This window comes from Nycticebus coucang, chromosome 19 (genome assembly GCF_027406575.1).
Source record: "Nycticebus coucang isolate mNycCou1 chromosome 19, mNycCou1.pri, whole genome shotgun sequence".
NCBI lineage: Eukaryota > Metazoa > Chordata > Mammalia > Primates > Lorisidae > Nycticebus > Nycticebus coucang.
The window spans coordinates 60507194-60527008 of record NC_069798.1 but is presented as its reverse complement, the minus strand read 5'-3'; the positions used below and the strand labels follow the sequence as shown (position 1 = coordinate 60527008).

At 37.3% G+C, this 19815-nt stretch overlaps 1 non-coding gene across 1 annotated transcript; it reads left to right on the top strand.

The window, feature by feature from the left end:
- The first annotated feature begins 10774 nt into the window (after nucleotides 1–10774).
- Nucleotides 10775–10881, top strand: LOC128572256 (U6 spliceosomal RNA). Its single transcript, XR_008376148.1, has one exon. It is a non-coding gene; the product is annotated as a U6 spliceosomal RNA (small nuclear RNA).
- The last annotated feature ends 8934 nt before the right edge of the window (nucleotides 10882–19815 follow it).

The following is a 19815-nucleotide window of genomic DNA, read 5'->3' as shown; positions in this document are numbered from 1 at the left end:
TTCTATATCAAAAAGGAAGAGGAGCTGCTCTATTCACTCAAGGACTTGGTCTCTGTTGGAGAGAATTCTTCTTGAAACTCACTGGGTTGGCAAACACTGGTCTTGCTCTGCCGAAAACCCCCTTTTTTTTTTTTGTTGTTTTTTCCTCCATTCTTAGGCCCACATATCTTGCTCCTGAGACATCTGGGTGAAAAAGTCTGTGTCCACACAACTGTGAGAGCAGTTATTGTTTGTCCCAAGGCCCTGGATGGAATTTGGGTGGCTTCTAAACAGCCTTACTGAGCTCTCTCCTAATTGTTGTTGAAAGTCATCCCTTCCCCTCATCAAACCAAAGCAGCCTCCATGGATATCCGGATATCTCACAATTTCCTCTCTAGAGTTTACATTTGTCCTTCATAACATTTGCATAGCTGGTCTGACTGAGGCAACCGTGATAGTTGTTCTAGTTACACGTCTCGGTAGAAGCATAAACTCTGATCTGGATCTCTATTGTGATTTTATAGATGCAGAAATTGAGATTCTGGGAAGCTAAGAATTTGTTCGCAAGTACTTATCTGTCAAGTGGTACAGTCTTACAACTTGACTTTGACTGGTGATTCTTACCTTCAAACTTTCATTCACGTATTCTTTCTACAGTTTATTTCCAGGAAAATGCTGTAGGGGATGGTAATTTTCTCTATGAAGTAAGTAAAAGAATCACACAAGAGACCATAGTTGAACAGAAGAATTATATTTTCAGTAAGTAATCAATGGAATGTCACAGTCACATCAAGGATTCTGCATCTTCATAGGATTCTCAAATCTACTACCCTGTTTTCCTGAAAATAAGACATCCTCCGAAAATAAGACCTACTTACAGGAAAGATAAGACGTCCCCTGAAAATAAGACCTAGCGCATCTTTGGGAGCACACCTTAAAATAAGACACTGTCTTATTTTTTGGGAAACAAGGTAGTATGTTTTGAAATTAAATTGAAATCTGACTTCATTCTCAGTTGAAAACCAGTAAAATGGTAGGATGGTGGTGTTAGTGATTATTCCTTTGTCTATTCTTTTTTACTGTTCCAGCTTTTTGTTTTTGTAATCAGAGGCTCTGGATAAAGGTAAAATAAACACATGAACAGAGACTGAATCATCAGTCAAATTAACTGAGAATGAAGAGATTATACTTTTGAAATGTGAACAGAGGAATACTTAGTAGAGTTCATAAATGTTCTCTCCACGAGCAATTTGCAGCTGCAGAGACTGAGATGATATTAATAATTGAGAAGTGCAATTTTCATCTTGGCTAATTTTTTTATAAGTATAAAATAATAAAATGAAACAAAATGTAGAAAAGAGATATCTCTGTTTCTTAGGAAATAATATTCTTAGTCATTTACCAAGTTCCAAACTTAATTTTTATTTTGGAGGCCAGAATGTGGTAAAAGACTGAGCTCAGTAATGATGATAGATGGTAAGTGAAGAGTCTGTTCAACCAGAGTTTTGTACCCTGAATATGCTTGACTAATGTCATCTGAGTTGTCAGCACAGCTGACACACATGGGGTTGTCTATGACGTCTCAGAATACACACCCAGGGAGACTGCTTTCTCTCTATTGCACCAGAGAATTATGTGTAGAGTGAATTGAGAGTATAAATAATATAGGTCTAGGAGGCCTATTTTTATTTTGAATGAAAAACACGGTTTTAATGTGTTCTTCTCTTAAAAAGTTAGTCTGTGTTTATATTCTTTCTCTTTACCCTGAAAGAAGCAAGACATTTAAATGATGGCAGAACATTGAATAAATGCAAAGGTGATTTTTAATATTTAGGGACACTTTTCCAATTAACAGACATAATTTAACTCAGCAAAGTTGCAGGAATGAGAAAAAAAAATAATGAGGAATGTTTACCAGCTTTCCCCTGCATAACAGATCTCTGTAGCACAGGAGACTAAGCATCTTGTCGCACTGTGACTTAGACATACGTAGCTGTGACTAGCAAACTTGAAGCTAATGTCTAACTAAAAATGTCTTTTTTTTTTTAAGGAAGAGAATGCACCGTTCAGAAAGAAGGTTAACCTAGTACCAAATCTTTCCTATCTGGTGTCTGCCAGCTGGACTTATCCCAGGTCCTGATATCTGCCGTGTTTGGGGTGAGCAGAAGGAAAGGGGTAAAATACAGCAGAAAAGGGATGTAATAAGATGTCGTTAGAAGGCATAAATACTGCAGTTCTACCCACTCTTACAATAGGTTAGCCAGAAGTAGTCAAGTCTTCCCTCTCCTTTACCTCTGACCACTACACAACCATGGTCCCTTAGAAGTCCTAGAGCTGTCTAGAGCTGAGACACTCAGTGGAGGCCCTTCTAGAAGAAGGCTTAGCATTCAGCAGCAATGTGGATTTTCTTACGATGGAGCAGATGTGCCCCAAATCAGCTCAAAGTTTTGAAGGAGAGGCTGTAGTGATCAGGCGAGGGGGTGCTGCTATGTGGATTGACTATCCTCGGGAACTTGGGTCCAAAAACATTTGAAATCCCTTCAGAACGTCCTCCAGGAACGTGTTAGAAAGGTTTTCTTAAGCACTCTGTCAAATGTAAGGGTAGGTGGGGGCCAGAGCCAAGCTCCTGCAGTTAATTTTGAGAAAAGTGCCCATTTGATTGACGGGCTGGAAAAAAAGCGAGACAAAAACATCCCTACCCTGCCTTGCCTTTCCCCAAACCTTCTCCCTAAGACTTCTGCCCTGTGTGGAAACCTGCCATTGCTGTCTTCTTTCAATTCTTATTCTTATTTTATATAATGATGGTTTAATAATGCAAGAAACCTCATAGCCACATGTGCACACAGAAATCTTATTAGAATATATCAAGAGGATCAGTTATGTTCTCACATTAATTTTGAGCATTTTCATTGCATATTGATCCAACCCAGAGTACTTTAAAAGGATAAGTTTTATCTCAATTACCATAAGCAGCAAAAGAAAAAGTTTTTTCAACATAAGAACAACCAGAAAGAAAGCAGCATCACAAGACAACATAAGAATTAATAGCTAACTGTAAAACTCCCATCAGAAATAATCCCCCCAGTACATACATTAGGCTGCAGGAAGATAAATAGAAGCCAAGAAACATCTTAGAAATTCCATATAAACATTTAATCATCACAAATAAGCTGTAGAGATAGTCCCCAAAGGAGCACTGCAGGAAAAATATGTTCCTCATATAGATCCACTGGTCTTCAATTGTTTTTCAGGACTGAAATATTTGGTGTAGAACTCACTGATGAAGTCCTAACTCTGTTGTAACACAGCAGGGAGACCATTCAAACAATTGCCATTTATCCTTTAAGCCGTGGTTCCTTAAATAACATTATGCCTCTACTTATCCCAGTAGAATTTTGATTTCATCCGCATTAAAAAAAAAATAGCTTTGCTGTAATTTAGAAAGTATCTTCTCTACAAATATATCTTATTACCTTTTAACACACTTGGCAGAATTGATCAATTAAGCAAACATCAGTAACCTAGAGTGTGGTATTAGTCTGTCATCGTATTTTCCAGAAAAAAATTCCAGAGAGAAGAGGACTAAATTATTGAATTAACCTTCACATGTTTATCTAAGTCTTAAAATCTGCTATGTTGTTAGCACTAGAGTAGCTTCTGGAATGTTAGTAATGAAGGGATAGGTTTCATCTGAGCCTACTATGAGCTTAACATTCATTGAAGGACACAATACAATTTGCAGAACATCATAAAACAATCTTATAATGCATATAAAATAGGTGACACATTTTGATGTTAAAGGGAAACAGAAAAAATGCTAAGAATCATGTGAGGTTGCTCTTAAAATGATTTGAAAAATAAGGTGTCCAGGGAATTAAACCGCTTTCTTTAATCCAATCCTTCAATTGCTACCAATGTAAGTGGGTGCTATTTCCAGAATAGGCAGGTGTCAAAAATCTTTGCTCGGACACTTACAGTCTGTGTGGTCTTTGTCAAATCTAACTGTTCAAACATCCTTTTTTCTTCTGATGAGTGTAAAACAGTATAAAACGCTAAAGGACTTTCCTGATGTTCAAATGAAGTGATGGATATAGAATACTTTTATAAACAGAAGTTTTATAAATCTCTGTTGCTATTATTTTTGAACTTTGGATACTAATAATTTCAATTATAAGAACAATACACATAATATTATTGAAGGACCTCATATCGCTTTGACTCTTAAAAAAGCTGATCAGTCAGGCTCATGGCTATTATCCCAGCAATCTGGGAAGCTGAAGTGGATGGATTGCTTGAGCTCAGGAGTTCCAGACCAGCCTGAGCAAGAGTGAGACCCTGTTTCTACCAAAAATAGAAAGACTAACTGGGCATTGTGGGGGACACCTACATGTCATTTAGCATGACATCTATCAGTGGGTCCTCGTTACCGGCCCAACAGTAACTTCAGGAAGGATCCTGATAGGGGCAATACTACCTGGCTTCCTGACAGACATCAACTATTACTTCCCTTCTACAAAATATACATTCTTTCACCTACTTTCATTTTGAATTCCTTTTAAACATCTATTTACATACATGTTAATTTGGTATTACCTTTTCAAAAATGTTTAGACTTGCCACCTTGGGAGCTTTTTTCTCAACTCCACATCTATTAAAACTTCTTTACTGTGTCTTATGAATCGAAGAAACTTTTCTGAGATTTCTTAAAAGACAACAAATTAATATTTTCAATAATTCTCTGCTACTGTATCAATGAAAACGTACATATTAATAACTGCAATGAAATTATAGTACATGTAGAATCCTATTGTAAAAGCATAAAGAATATAAGTGGGACTACTTAAGATTAAATGGTAGTATTCCACATAACTCCTAATCAAAGTCCTTCTCACTAAGAAAGAAACCCAAACCCTCTCTCATCACCTACCCTCACAGAACAGTGTTGATTCCACAGGGAGAAAACGTATCAGCTGCCAGACAAATACAGCTTTATTAGTATGCTGTGCAAAGAAGGCTCTCTTTTTATATAGCTCATCTCTAAGGCACATACAAATTGAAAACAGTACATTTTTCAAGACACCTTTCTTTTCTTTATTACTTAACAAGTGCACCCCAGAACATAGAAGGTGCATCAGTAAACGGAACTCAGATTAAGCCTCTTTGCTCTGCACGTGTGCAGCTTCAGACTTTGATATGTAGGCAGCAATTCAGGTTTTACATGATTGGGTTAGGACTAGAACAAGGGGGTGTTGACTCTGGTTTCCTCCTGGGAGAAAGATTCAGATACTCAGAGAAAACAGATTTGTTCCCTGACATACTGCAAGGAAAGATGAGTCTGTGTATTTACCCCTCAAAATCTACCACCCTTTCAGCTTATTTACTTCAAACTTGATTTTATTTTCACTTGTACAAATGCTGTCGCCAGTAAAAGGTGAGAGAGAGAGAGCAGATGTGGGTTGACAGCCCTTGGAGGGTGATACGCTCAGCAGTGGAATTCATGTGACGAGCCTCCCGTGGGCCAGTGGAGAAAGAATCCTAAACTCGGGAAGACTCACCCATTCTCTATCCCTTTTATTGCTTCCAGCTTTTGAAGCTGATGAAAGAAAATTAACAATTTCAAGGTATTAACCTATAAATATTGGTGACTGTGTAAACATCCTTTAAAAATAAAAAGTGGGCACCTTTTAATTGGATTTCTTCCCCCCGCCTACTACGTAGCAAAGGACAATCCATTTACCTATTGTAACTTTCACTGTGGTAGAGGGCATTTGCATCCTTGGTTTCAATTATTTGATCCCAGCAAATGTCTGTCCCTCATTTCCAAGGCACAGAAGGTGGAATCATAAGACCATTTTTCTTGCAAGGTTATTATCTTCATGGTCATTTACTTCACACAGTTGTGCTCTTGTGTTTTCAAATGTAAGACTAAATCTGCTAGTGGGCATGTGTCAAACACATACCAATGTGGTCGACTCCTTTCACAATAGTGAAGAAAAGCTTGTGAGGCAGTTTTTATCAAGACTTTTTTTTTCTTTTAAGGAGCAGAGTCTTGCTTTGTTGTCCAGGCTGGACTCAAACTTCTGTGTTTGAGTGATCCTCCCACCTCAGACTCTGAGCAGCTGGGACACAGGCACATGCCTGAATTTTAACAGCTAAGGACTGAAACTAACAGGCAGCACCCCTGCTTTAGTACACAGATAATGGGAAAGGATCTCCATAGCTGCTCTTTCTACAGGGATGGTTCATAGTGTTTCCCAGGAACCATGGCCCTACACATCTTCTAAATAAGATTCTTAATAAACAGAGGGTGCATCTACCAGAGAAAGAAAGTAATGTATCCATCTGACTCAGAGAAGCTGATATTCTCAAATAGAAGACAGGCCTAGCGTATTTAGCTTAGAGTGAATCCTACCTTGGAGTTAGAGCATGGGCCCAATCAACAGCTAGTAACAAAAGCACTCAAAGGAGTCATTGCTATTCTACTGTGTCTCAGATGTCTTGAACGAGGCTTGCATGTAACTGTCACCAAGACCATTTGCTCAGCTAAAGTGATTAGCATATTTCTTAGAAATGAGCATCTAGAGATTGACCATGATTCGAGATGTACCAGTGATAGTTCCTTACATACAATTAGACCTGGTAAGTTGTATATAATGTTAATTATAGTTTGTGGGTTTAATCATTTGGTCAGGTTCACAGAATAATGGCTGGTATAGTGTGTGGGTAACTGAACTAAGGGGGCATCACTTGACTATTTGATTTTCCATCTGGAGTTTGAGGTCCAAAGAGGCAGCCAATGCTCCATCTTCTGTTATTCTCTATGGCTGTGCTGCTCAGAACTGAGATACAGTTTCATTATCTTCACCACAGTCTGGTGTCCTATTGGAGACAAGGAAGACTTAAGAAATGAAAGCTTCCTCTCCTTTTTCTCTCTATTGTAGGACAAGCTCCTTTCCCCTGAGATATCAGAGAATTTATGCATTTGACAATAAGTTAAATTGTTTTAACTTACCCTACCAGTAAAATTATGTCAAATCCTTATTTCAAAGGTTCTATTACAAAAAGGAAAGCTGGTAGAATCCTTCATAATAGGACTGCTACTGGAGCTATTAGATCTACCTATTAATATAATAGGATTTCTTGCCCATGATAACGGTGCACTTAGAAAAACACAGTTCATCATGAATTTGGATAGTTTTTATTTTAATCAGATGTGACTGCCCTTAAAATGTTTCTACTTCAGAACATTGAGAAAAAAAGAAACTACCATTTGTATGTGAAAATTGCTAATTTTTCCAATGCTGACATAAAGATATATGGAGATGAGCGGCGCCTGTGGCTGAAGGAGTAGGGCGCCAGTCCCATATGCCGGAGGTGGCAGGTTCAAACCTAGCCCCAGCCAAAAAAAAAAAGAGGGATATGGAGACAATTGCATGTGTGAAGAAGTATAACTCCTGAATTTCACAGAAAATCACCTTAATATGTATATGTGACTCATACAAAGCCAAAGCACTGATTCATAAAAAATGATACCATTTACTTCCAGATCACAGTATGAATCTCTAAAAGAGAAAACAAACACATTAAAAATAAGCAGAACTCTAAAGTAAATGTTATATCAATAAATGTAACAGTGGGCTTGGGGGAAAGCCAGTAAGTAAAGGAAATCTATTAGAAAATGTATTATGCGAGGCATGTTCTATTGCAAATAATAGCAGTTTTGCTAATTTAAATGTATGAGGACAAGTTTAAAATTGTATTCCTATGGTATTACTGGCTTAAGGTATGCTAATTTTAAGAAGTTAAAAATGTATACAGATCAATTATACTGGGAATGGTGAACATTGGTAATTGATTTTCTTTTGGATTATGTGAAAGTCAAAATTAAGAGCAAAATTCTTCCCATCAAATTAGATTACCTTTCACAAGTGTTTTACCTTTTAGAAGACAAATAGTTTTAAAAAAGACATTCTAGAGTAATTTTTTTCTTCATTCTTGACTAATTTAAAGTTGAGGTGACCTTTTCAAAGGTGGTGACATTTCTAATGTTCAGAGAAAGACGAAAGAAGTAAAATTTATCTAATGCAAAAACACAGCACATCTGGTTGACAATACTTGAATTATTATGTTTTTTTGAAAACACCCTGCCACATTTAACTATCCTGTTATGGAGGTACCCATATAATGAACCATTCTGGGAGTAGGTATAAATATATGCCTTAAGAATGTTAATGCGTTGTAGGATCATTTCTGTACTTACATTGGTATTACTTCTTAATGGAGTGTGCACATAGATAGCCATCAGAGCTAGCAAAAGAAGTAGCCATTTCAAGGAGTTAAAATAAATGTGTCAATTTGGGTATGAATTCAACCTACTATGAGATAGGGGAATAACCATTAAGTCTTCAGAGTGCCCAACTTCTCTGTGAAAGCTGCCCTGGGATAAGGAGTGATAGAGACGGGTAGTGTACTCAGCAGTCTCGGTTACCCACAAGTAAACTTCAACCAAACTTTATCAGGAAATACCCTGAATATTTCACCATCAATCCCTGGGCTGTAATCAGATCCTATTTGGAGTAAATATTGCTGTTTTTTGCTGCCTTATTATATTGTATCAACAGCCCCAATTCTCTCTTTCTTCTGCCCTCTCTCTCACATGCACACGCACTCACATATACACATTTATTCTGGATTTTTCCTTAAGACAATGTCACAGGTCTTTCAAAGTCTACTAAAAAATCATAAAATTGAATCATAATTTTATACTATTTTATCCATTTCTCCAGCCTACTTTGAACTTCGGTTCTCTGGACACCTGCACATTTTATTTACACCATTATATTTACAATCCATTGAAGGGGAAAATGAGCTACCAACGGCTGAGTGGGCTGAGTATGGGGTCAGATGCCATGCCCCTTGTATAACTTAATATGCTTCAACTTTGTGAGTTTATTAATTCCATTTTATGATGATGAAGAAATAAAGAGATGTTATGCAGAATCATAACACCTGATATGAGGTGGAGCTAAGATTAAATATCCCTGTATTGATACAATGATTTTGCTTCACATGCCTAAGCTGGAGTGCTGAAAAAATTAATAACATAGCATATTAAATTATGATATAGTGAATATTTTCCTTGAAGTTTGCTCCATATTAACTGTTTAGACTCTCTAAAGCTGTTTTCAAAGTATTAATAATTCACATAAAATATATAACACTCCAACCCTCATGTCTGAAACAAGTAGAAGCTCAATAAATGGTGAAAAAGTAAGATTCTAATTTCTTACAGATGTAGAATTAACTTCTCCCAGTAGCACACTAAGAATTGTTGAGTGGAGCCAAGTTTCTAAAGGGCATGCTATGCCTGCGGCTCATTCCAAATGGCTCAACTATTATATGTTAAGCATATAACACATGAGCCATCTTACATTCCTTATGCTCTGCCTTTGATTTTCCTTTTGTTTTTAGGGTAAAATTGTGGATGCTCCTTACCTCACACATTGTCATCCAATAGCACTATGATTGGATATCAGGTCAATTCCAGCTCTTTCAAGAAAATGTTTCTATTGTTCTTACATCATTTTCCCTGTCCATTAAAGCCAGACTTTACTCTTTCATTTTAATTGTATGCATATCATAAACCTTCCCTGTGCTGGTCACTAACATTCAATTATAGCTTCAAAAAATAAAAACTCAGGGGTCTCGCATGCTTAGATTCCAGTGCTAATTCTGCCAGTTAGTAGCTGACCAACTTAATTTGTCTGACTTCAGTTTTCTCTGATATGTAGGTGTATAAATGTTATGTGTGTGTTTTCACATGTGTTAAATAAACACTATTACATGCCAGGCCACTCATGATGGGCCTAAGATGTCAGAATAGCATGACCCCAGGGTTGTTTCTTCTTAGCCCCATTCCTAGCATGTGACATCACACCACACAGGGAATTAATTGAACTGAACTGCTTTCAACAGTGGAAGCTTATTATGGTTACACTCGATCAAAACAAGAAAAAGAAGTCTCATATGAAAACATAAAAGATTTTGAACACAACAATCTTGATCCATTGAAAATCCATCACACGTAAATGCTTTTGTAAATGGTATGCATGTTGTCAGAGCCAGATTCACTACACATTTTGTTTCAGGTCCTCCAGTTTACAGAAGACTTATTTAACACATATACTTTAGGGAAGGACTGATGCTAGGAAATATATCAGAGAAATGAAAGATATCATGAAATATAGTGAGTAGAGAAATAATGAAGCCTTCACTGAGAATGTTTTTCTCATTAAGAAATTGGGACAGGGATTTCCAATCTTTTTTCTTTTCTGCTGCACGTTGGAAGAAAGAGAGTTGTTTGGGGGCAGACCTTACATACACAACACTAATGGCAGATAATGAGTTCAAAAAAGGTCCATGCAAACTTTCATGGTATCCAACACCACAGTTACCAAAACAGTCTTCACATAACCTGCATGTGGCCCACATGCTGCAGGTTGGACACCCCCAGATGTTGTAGTTAGAACCACCTGAGAGATAATATATACAAACTTAGGTAAGACTGTTGTTCAATAGCCGCCATTTTACAAAGTCTTAGAATGAGCATTCCCAAGGTCAAATTCTGCATTTTCAGGTGCACAGAGCAAGGAATATCTGAAAATAATTAACATAATTAAAAAATGTAATATTAACTCACTCTCGAACAGAGTAAGGAAAATTGGGAGAGATTTGATGAATCAGGCCTACTGGGAATAGGGTAAGATGAAGAATTATTCACTTCAACAAAGGTCAGGCGCTCGCTTCGGCAGCACATATACTAAAATTGGAACGATACAGAGAAGATTAGCATGGCCCCTGCGCAAGGATGACACGCAAATTCGTGAAGCGTTCCATATTTTTGGGCCCCAGTTTCTCAGGACACAACACTGTACAGGCCCTCAACAAAGCCCCAAGGGAAAAAATCAGAGGGAGTAAAACAACCATGGGGCGGAATCAGCGGAAAAACTCTGGTAACATGAATAACCAGAATAGATCAACCCCCCCAAGGAAAGATATGGCAGATGCAATTGAAGATCCCATTCATAAACAACTGGCTGAGATGTCAGAAATCTAATTCAGAATTTGGATTGCAGACAAGATTAACAAAGTGGAATTAGGAATTCAAGGAGAAATTCAAAAGTTGTCTCAAGAATTTAATGAATTTAAAGACAAAACCACCAAAGACTTAGACACACTGAAGCAAGAATTTGCAGCCCTCAAAGATATGAAAAATACAGTAGAATCCCTCAGCAACAGAATGAAGCAAGCAGAAGAAAGGATTTCTGACATCGAAGACAAAGCCTTTGAACACTCCCAAACTCTCAAAGAGGAAGAGAAATGGACAGCAAAAACAGATCATTCTCTCCGAGAGCTCTGGGATAATTCGAAGAAGGCGAATATCTGAATCATAGGGGTTCCAGAAACAGATGAAGTGGCCTTGCTGGGCACAGAGGCCCTTCTGCATGAAATTACGAAAGAGAATTTTCCAGACATGCCTAGAGATTCTGAAATTCAGATAGCGGACAGCTTCAGAACCCCATCATGACTCAACCCCAATAAGACATCCCCCAGGCATATCATAATTAACTTCACTGAAGTTAATATGAAGGAGAAAATCCTCAAAGCTGCCAGGAGAAAGAAAACCATTACGTTCAAAGGGAAGAATATTAGAATGACTCCAGATCTCTCTGCTGAAACTTTTCAAGCCAGAAGAGGGTGGTCACTGACTTTTAATCTCCTAAAGCAAAATAACTTTCAACCCCGGATCTTGAATCCAGCTAAACTGAGTTTCATTTGTGATGGAGAAATTAAATACTTTAATGACATTCATATGTTGAAGAAATTTGCCATAACAAAACCAGCTCTTCAGGATATTCTCAGACCTATTCTCCATAATGACCAACCCAATCCTATACCACAAAAGTAAACTCACTCAGAAACTTTGGATCAAACTCCAATTTCCACACTGGCGAAAGGATTAAAAATGCCCACTGGACTTTTGAAAAACTCAATACCCAAAACTTCACCAGACTTATCAATATTCTTCATTAATGTGAACTGCTTAAACTGTCCTCTAAAGAGGCATAGATTAGCTGATTGGATACAAAAACTCAGGCCAGATATTTGTTGCATAGAAGAGTCACATCTTAACTTAAAAGACAAATACAAACTCAGGGTGAAAGGATGGTCATCCAGATTTCAGGCAAATGGTAATCAGAAAAAAGCAGGTGTTGAAATTTTATTGGCAGATACAATAGGTTTTAAACCCACAAAAGTAAGGAAGGACAAGAATGGTCACTTCATATTTGTTAAGGGTAATACTCAATATGATGAGATCTCAATTATTAATATCTATGCACCCAACCAGAATGCACCTCAATTTATAAGAGAAACTCTAACAGACATGAGCAACTTGATTTCCTCCAGCTCCATAATCATCAGAGATTTCAACACTCCTCTGGCAGTGTTGGATCGATCCTCCAACAGGAAGCTGAGCAAAGAAATCTTAGATTTAAACTTAACCATCCAACATTTGGATTTAGCAGACATCTACAGAACATTTCATCCCAACAAAACTGAGTACACATACTTCTCATCAGCCCATGGAACTTACTCCAAAATCGATCACATCTTAGGTCACAAGTCTAACCTTAGTAAATTTAAAGGAATAGAAATTATTCCATGCATCTTCTCGGACCACCATGGAATAAAACTTGAGCTGCGTAACAACAGGAATCTGCATACTCATACAAAAACATGGAAGTTAAATAACCTTATGCTGAATGATAGCTGGGTCAGAGATGAGATTAAGAAAGAAATTACCAATTTTTTGGAACAAAACAACAATGAAGACCTGAACTATCAGAACCTCTGGGACACCACAAAAGCAGTTCTCAGAGGGAAATTTATAGCACTAGAAGCCTTCCTCAAGAGAATGGAAAGAGAGGAAGTTAACAACTTAATGGGACATCTCAAGCAACTGGAAAAGGAAGAACATTCCAACCCCAAACACAGTAGAAGAAAAGAAATAACCAAAATTAGAGCAGAATTAAATGAAATTGAAAACAAAAGAATAATACAACAGATCAATAAATCAAAAAGCTGTTTTTTTGAAAAGGTCAATAAAATAGATAAACCTTTGGCCAACCTAATCAGGAAAAAAAAGAGTAAAATGTCTAATCTCATCAATCAGAAACAACAAAGATGAAATAACAACAGACTCCTCAGAAATCAAAAAAATCCTTAATGAATATTACAAGAAACTTTATTCTCAGAAATATGAAAATCTGAAGGAAATTGACCAATACTTGGAAGCACATCACCTTCCAAGACTTAGCCAGAATCAAGAGGAAATGTTGAACAGGCCCATATCAAGTTCGGAAATAACATCAACCATACAAAACCTCCCTAAAAAGAAAAGCCCAGAACCAGATGGTTTCATGTCTGAATTCTGCCAAACCTTTAAAGAGGAATTAGTACCTTTATTACTCAACCTGTCCCAAATTGTAGAAAAAGAGGGAAGACTACCCAACACGTTCTATGAAGCAAAGATCACCCTGATCCCCAAACCAGGAAAAGACCCAACAAGAAAAGAAAATTATAGACTGATATCACTAATGAATATAGATGCAAAAATATTCAACAAGATCCTAACAAACAGAATCCAGCAATACATCAAACAAATTATACATCATGACTAAGTCAGTTTTATCCCAGGATCTCAAGGCTGGTTCAATATATGCAAATCTATAAATGTAATCCAGCACATAAACAAATTAAAAAACAAAGACCATATGAGTCTCTCAATTGATGCAGAAAAGCTTTTAATAATATCCAGCATCCCTTCATGATCAGAACACTTAAGAAAATCGGTATAGAAGGGACATTCTTAAACTGAAAGAGGCCATCTACAGCAAACTCACAGCCAGTATCATATTGAATGGAGTTAAATTGGAATCATTTCCACTCAGATCAGGAACCAGACAAGGCTGCCCATTGTCTCCATTGCTTTTTAACATTGTAATGGAAGTTTTAGCCACTGCAAGAAAAGGCGATCAAGGGTATCCACATAGTGTCAGAAGAGATCAAACTTTTGCTCTTCGCAGATGATATGATAGTATATCTGGAAAACACTAGGGACTCTACTACAAAACTTTTAGAAGTGATCAAGGAATACAGCAGCGTCTCAGGTTACAAAATCAACATTCATAAATCGGAGCCTTTATATATACCAACAACAGTCAAGTTGAAAAAACAGTTAAGGACGCTATCCCATTCACAGTAGTGCCAAAGAAGATGAAATATTTGGGAATTTATCTAACAAAGGATGTGAAAGATCTCTATAAAGAGAACTATGAAACTCTAAGAAAAGAAATAGCTGAAAATATTAACAAATGGAAAAACATACCTGCTCATGGCTGGGAAGAGTCAATATTGTTAAAATGTCTATACTACCCAAAGCAATATATAATTTCAATGCAATCCCTATTAAAACTCCACTGTCATACTTTAAAGATCTTGAAAAAACAATACTTCATTTTATATGGAATCAGAAAAAACCTCGAATAGCCAAGACATTACTCAGAAATAAAAACAAAGCAGGAGGAATTACGCTACCAGACCTCAGACTACACTACAAATCAATAGTGATCAAAACAGCATGGTATTGGCACAAAAACAGAGAAGTAGATGTCTGGAACAGAATAGAGAACCAAGAGATGATTCCAGCTACTTACCGTTATTTAATCTTTGACAAGCCAATTAAAAACATTCAGTGGGGAAATGATTCCCTATTTAACAAATGGTGCTGGGTGAACTGGCTGGCAACCTGTAGAAGACTGAAAGTGGACCCACACCTTTCACCATTAACTAAGATAGACTCTCACTGGATCAAAGATTTAAACTTAAGACATGAAACTATAAAAGTACTAGAGGAGAGTGCAGGAAAAACCCTTGAAGAAATCGGTCTGGGCGAGTATTTTATGAGGAGGACTCCCCGGGCAATTGAAGCAGCTTCAAAAATACACTACTGGGACTTGATCAAACTAAAAAGCTTCTGCACAGCCAAGAACACCGTAAGTAAAGCAAGCAAACAGCCCTCAGAATGGTTGCAGGTTATGTCTCTGACAAAAGTTTTATAACCAGAATCCACAGAGAACTCAAACGCATTAGCAAGAATGGAACAAGTGATCCCATCGCAGGCTGGGCAAGGGATTTGAAGAGAAACTTCTCTGAAGAAGACAGGCATGCGGCCTTCAGACATATGAAAAAATGCTCGTCATCTTTAATCATCAGAAAATGCAAATCAAAACTACTTTGAGATACCATCTAACTCCAGTGAGACTAGCATATATCACAAAATCCCAAGACCAGAGATGTTGGCGCAGATGTGGAGAAAAGGGAACACTTTTGCACTGCTGGTGGGAATGCAAATTAATACATTCCTTTTGGAAAGAGATATGGAGAACACTTAGAGATCTACAAATAGATCTGCCATTCAATCCTGTAATCCCTCTACTGGGCATATACCCAGAAGACCAAAAAGCACATCATTACAAAGATATTTGTACCAGAATGTTTATTGCAGCTCAATTCATAATTGCTAAGTCATGGAAGAAGCCCAAGTGCCCATCGATCCATGAATGGATTAATAAATTGTGGTACATGTACACCATGGAATATTATGCAGCCTTAAAGAAAGATGGAGACTTTACGTCTTTCATGTTTACATGGATGGAGCTGGAACATATTCTTCTTAGTAAAGTATCTCAAGAATGGAAGAAAAAGTACCCAATGTACTCAGCCCTACTATGAAACTAATTTAGGGTTTTCACATGAAAGCTATAACCCAGTTACAACCTAAGAATAGGAGGAAGGGGGAAAGGGGGGGGGAAGGTGGGTAGAGGGAAGGGGATTCGTAGGATTACACCAGTGGTGCATCTTACAAGGGTATATGTGAAACTTGGTAAACGGTCTGTAAAGCTAGTGAATGATACCCCATGATCATATCAATGTACACAGCTATGATTTAATAAAAAAAATAAAATAAAATAAAAACAAAAACAAAGATCAGAACTGAAATGCCAAGACACTAGAAATTTGGACCAGGTCAGGTAAAATAATTCTTTTACACTCTTTTATACATTATCAGAATCTCAGTGAGGAAACTGGAGGTTCTATCTGTAGGTTTTATTTGGAAGTTTCCACTTTAAATATAAGAGAACAGCAATAGTTATAGTATATATTTGTGCCTAAAACATCAATATACTTAAATAATTTTCAATCTCCCTCACTCTGATACCACACTCAGCCATTGCAGAATATGTGCTACATAATTGTCAACAAACTTTTTTGAATATTCATATTGCTGCAAGTTAGCAGACTCCCTGGAGGTCCACGTCCATGTACACATGTATTGTTGCAACTTATGTGTGCAGCGTGCACCTTATCCTGTAATATGCCCTACTGGTATTTAGAGTGCACTGTATAATCACAACTACTCAAAGAATATGTTTTAAAGAGTATATAATTCAGTCCGAGATACCACACTTCTATTTTCACACCTTACCTGAAAAAAGGTAAAACTTTATTATTAAACAATTTTTTTTATTGTTGGGGATTCATTGAGGGTACAAGAAACTAGGTTACACTGGTAGCATTTGTTAGGTAAAATCCCTCTTACAATCCTGTCTTGCCCCCAAAAGGTGTGGCACACACCAAAATCCCACCACCATCCCTCCTTCCCTCTCTCTGCTCTCCCCTTCCCCCCACCCCCACCCTGTCCTTAATTGTCATTAATTGTCCTCATATCAAAATTGAGTACAAAGGATTCATGCTTCTCCATTCTTGTGATGCTTTACTAAGAATAACATCTTCCACTTCCATCCAGGTTAATACGAAGGATGTAAAGTCTCCATTTTTTTTAATGGCTGAATAGTATTCCATGGTACACATATACCACAGCTTGTTAATCATTCCTGGGTTGGTGGGCATTTAGGCTGTTTCCACATTTTGGTGATTGTAAATTCAGCTGCAATAAACAGTCTAGTACAAGTGTCCTTATGATAAAAGGATTTTTTCCTTCTGGATAAATGCCCAGTAATGGGATTGCGGGATCAAATGGAAGGTCTAGCTGGAGTCTTTGAGGGGTCTCCATACTTCCTTCCAAAAAGGTTGTATTAGTTTGCAGTCCCACCAGCAGTGTAAAAGTGTTCCCTTCTCTCCACATCCACACCAGAATCTGCAGTTCTGAGATTTTGTGATGTGGGCCATTCTCACTGGGGTTAGATGGTATCTCAGGGTGGTTTTGATTTGCATTTCTCTATTAGGGATGATAAGGATTTTTTCATATGTTTGTTAGCCATTCATCTGTCTTCTTTAGAGAAATTTCTATTCATGTCTCTTGCCCATTGATATATGGGATTGTTGTCTTTTTATGTGGATTAATTTGAGTTCTCTATAGATCCTAGTTATTAAGCTTTTGTCTGATTAAAAATATGCAAATATCCTTTCCCATAGTGTAGGTTGTGTATTTGCTTTGGTTGTTGTCTCCTTAGCTGTGCAGAAGCTTTTCAGTTTAATGAAGTCCCATTTGTTTATTTTTGTTGTTGCAATTGCCACGGCAATCTTCTTCATGAAGGATTTCCCCAGGCCGATAGCTTCCAGTGTTTTTCTTATGCTTTCTTTTAGGATTTTTATTGCCTTAAATTTAAGTCCTTTATCCATCTTGAATCAATTTTTGTGAGTGGAGAATGGTGTGGGTCCAGTTTCAGTCTTTTACATGTGGATATCCAGTTCTCCGAGCACCATTTATTGAATAGGGAGTCTTTCCCCCAAGGTATGTTCTTGTTTGGTTTATGGAAGTTTAGGTGGTTGTATGATGTTAGTTTCATTTCCTGGTTTTCTATTAGATTCCAAATGTCTATGTTTTTTTTTTTTGTGCCATTACCATGCTGTCTTGACCACTATGGCTTTGTAGTACAGCATAAAATCTGGTATGCTGATGCTCCCAGCTTTGCTTTTATTACTAAGAACTGCTTTAGCTGTGCGGAGTTTTTTCTAGTTCCACTCAAAATGCAGAATCCTTTTTTCCAAGTCTTGAAAGTATGATGTGGGTATTTTAATAGGGATGGCATTGAATCTGTAGATAGCTTTGGGAAGTATAGACATTTTAACAATGTTGATTCTTCCCAGCCATGAGCATGGTATGTTCTTCCATTTGTTAATATCCTCTGCTATTTCCTTTCTTAGGATTTCATAATTTTCTTTATAGAGGTCAGTCACCTCTTTTGTTAGGTATATTCCTAGCTATTTCATTTTCTTTGAGGGTATGGTGAAGGGAGCTGTGTCTTTAATTAGCCTCTCATCTTGACTGTTATTGCTATATACAAAGGCTACTGACTTGTGGACATTGATTTTATATTCTGAGACATTAGTATATTTTTTGATGACTTCCAGGTGTCTTGTGATCGAGTCTTTGGGGTTCTCTAAGTATAAAATCATATAGTCAGCGAAGAGGGAGAGTTTGGCCTCTTCTGCTCCCATTTGGATGCCCTTTATTTCCTTGTTTTGCCTAATTGTATTGGCTAGAACTTCCAGCACTATGTTGAATAGTAATGGTGACAGAGGACAACCTTGTATGGTTCCAGTTCTAAGAGGAAAAGCTTTTAGTTTTACTCCATTCAGTAAAATATTAGCTGTGGGTTTGTCATCAATTGCTTCGATCAGTTTAAGAAATGTGCCACCTATGCCTATACTCTTCAGTGTCCTAATTAGAAAAGGATGCTGGATTTTATCAAGTGCTTTTTTTTTGCATCTATTGAAAGGATCTGTAGCATTTGGGGACATATAAAATAATATGAAATTCTAATTTCTTTCAAAGAGTTTATAATTTGTTCTTACCCTTTTAAAAAATCAGCTAGTACCTAACTACAGTGTTATTGTAGAAATCTAGTAGCTTCTCTTTAAGTAATTATTAATTCAGTTGGCCTATTTTTTTCACTTTCTAATATACAGTAATTCAGATGGAGACACGGTCAAGCTTGCAAAGTATAGGTGACAGCAGAGTGACAGCACCAGAGATGGCACGTGTCTTCCTGGTTTGTTCATGATGTATTCAGAATATATTTGGAATACATTCAGGATACATCCAGTGTATATTCAGGTCTCTCATCTGAATGTATTCATTCATTTGTTCATTTACAAACATGTACTGCTTTCTTCCAGGGGGTCTTGTACAACACAGGGTAGGGATGGTGCAATGATGAAGAAACAAGGGGTTTGGGGAGAAAGATACACAATGGTAATTAACACTTCCAATTGTAAGAGCTGGATGCTCCAATCAGGTGCCCACCAGTGCTACAGGCAAATCTACTGCTTTGCGTGGAGCCAGACAAACTCGGATAATGACAAGGACAATTGTGCTTAGGCTTTTTAATTAGGAAAAGTGAATCTGGAAGGCAGAGGTGAGACAATTTCTGGCTAAATGAATGTCATAGGTATAGGAGTCAACGCACAAGAGAATTATTTGAGAAGAAAACAGTCGTTCAGAACAGATGATGTCTGGGATAGAGACCACAAAGGACAGGAAAGAGAAGAATGGCTTGCAGAGAGATTAAAAGGGACAGAAAAAGAATGGCTTGAAGGAGAAAATACATTTGAAAAGGGATTATTTATAAAAAGTCAGGCACAGTGACTTTTTGGGGTATCAAATAAAAGAAACCCCTAGACTAAAATGGGAGATAGTTGGCAGAAAGAGAGGAAAGGGTGTGTACGTTGGATGAAGCAAAGCACCAG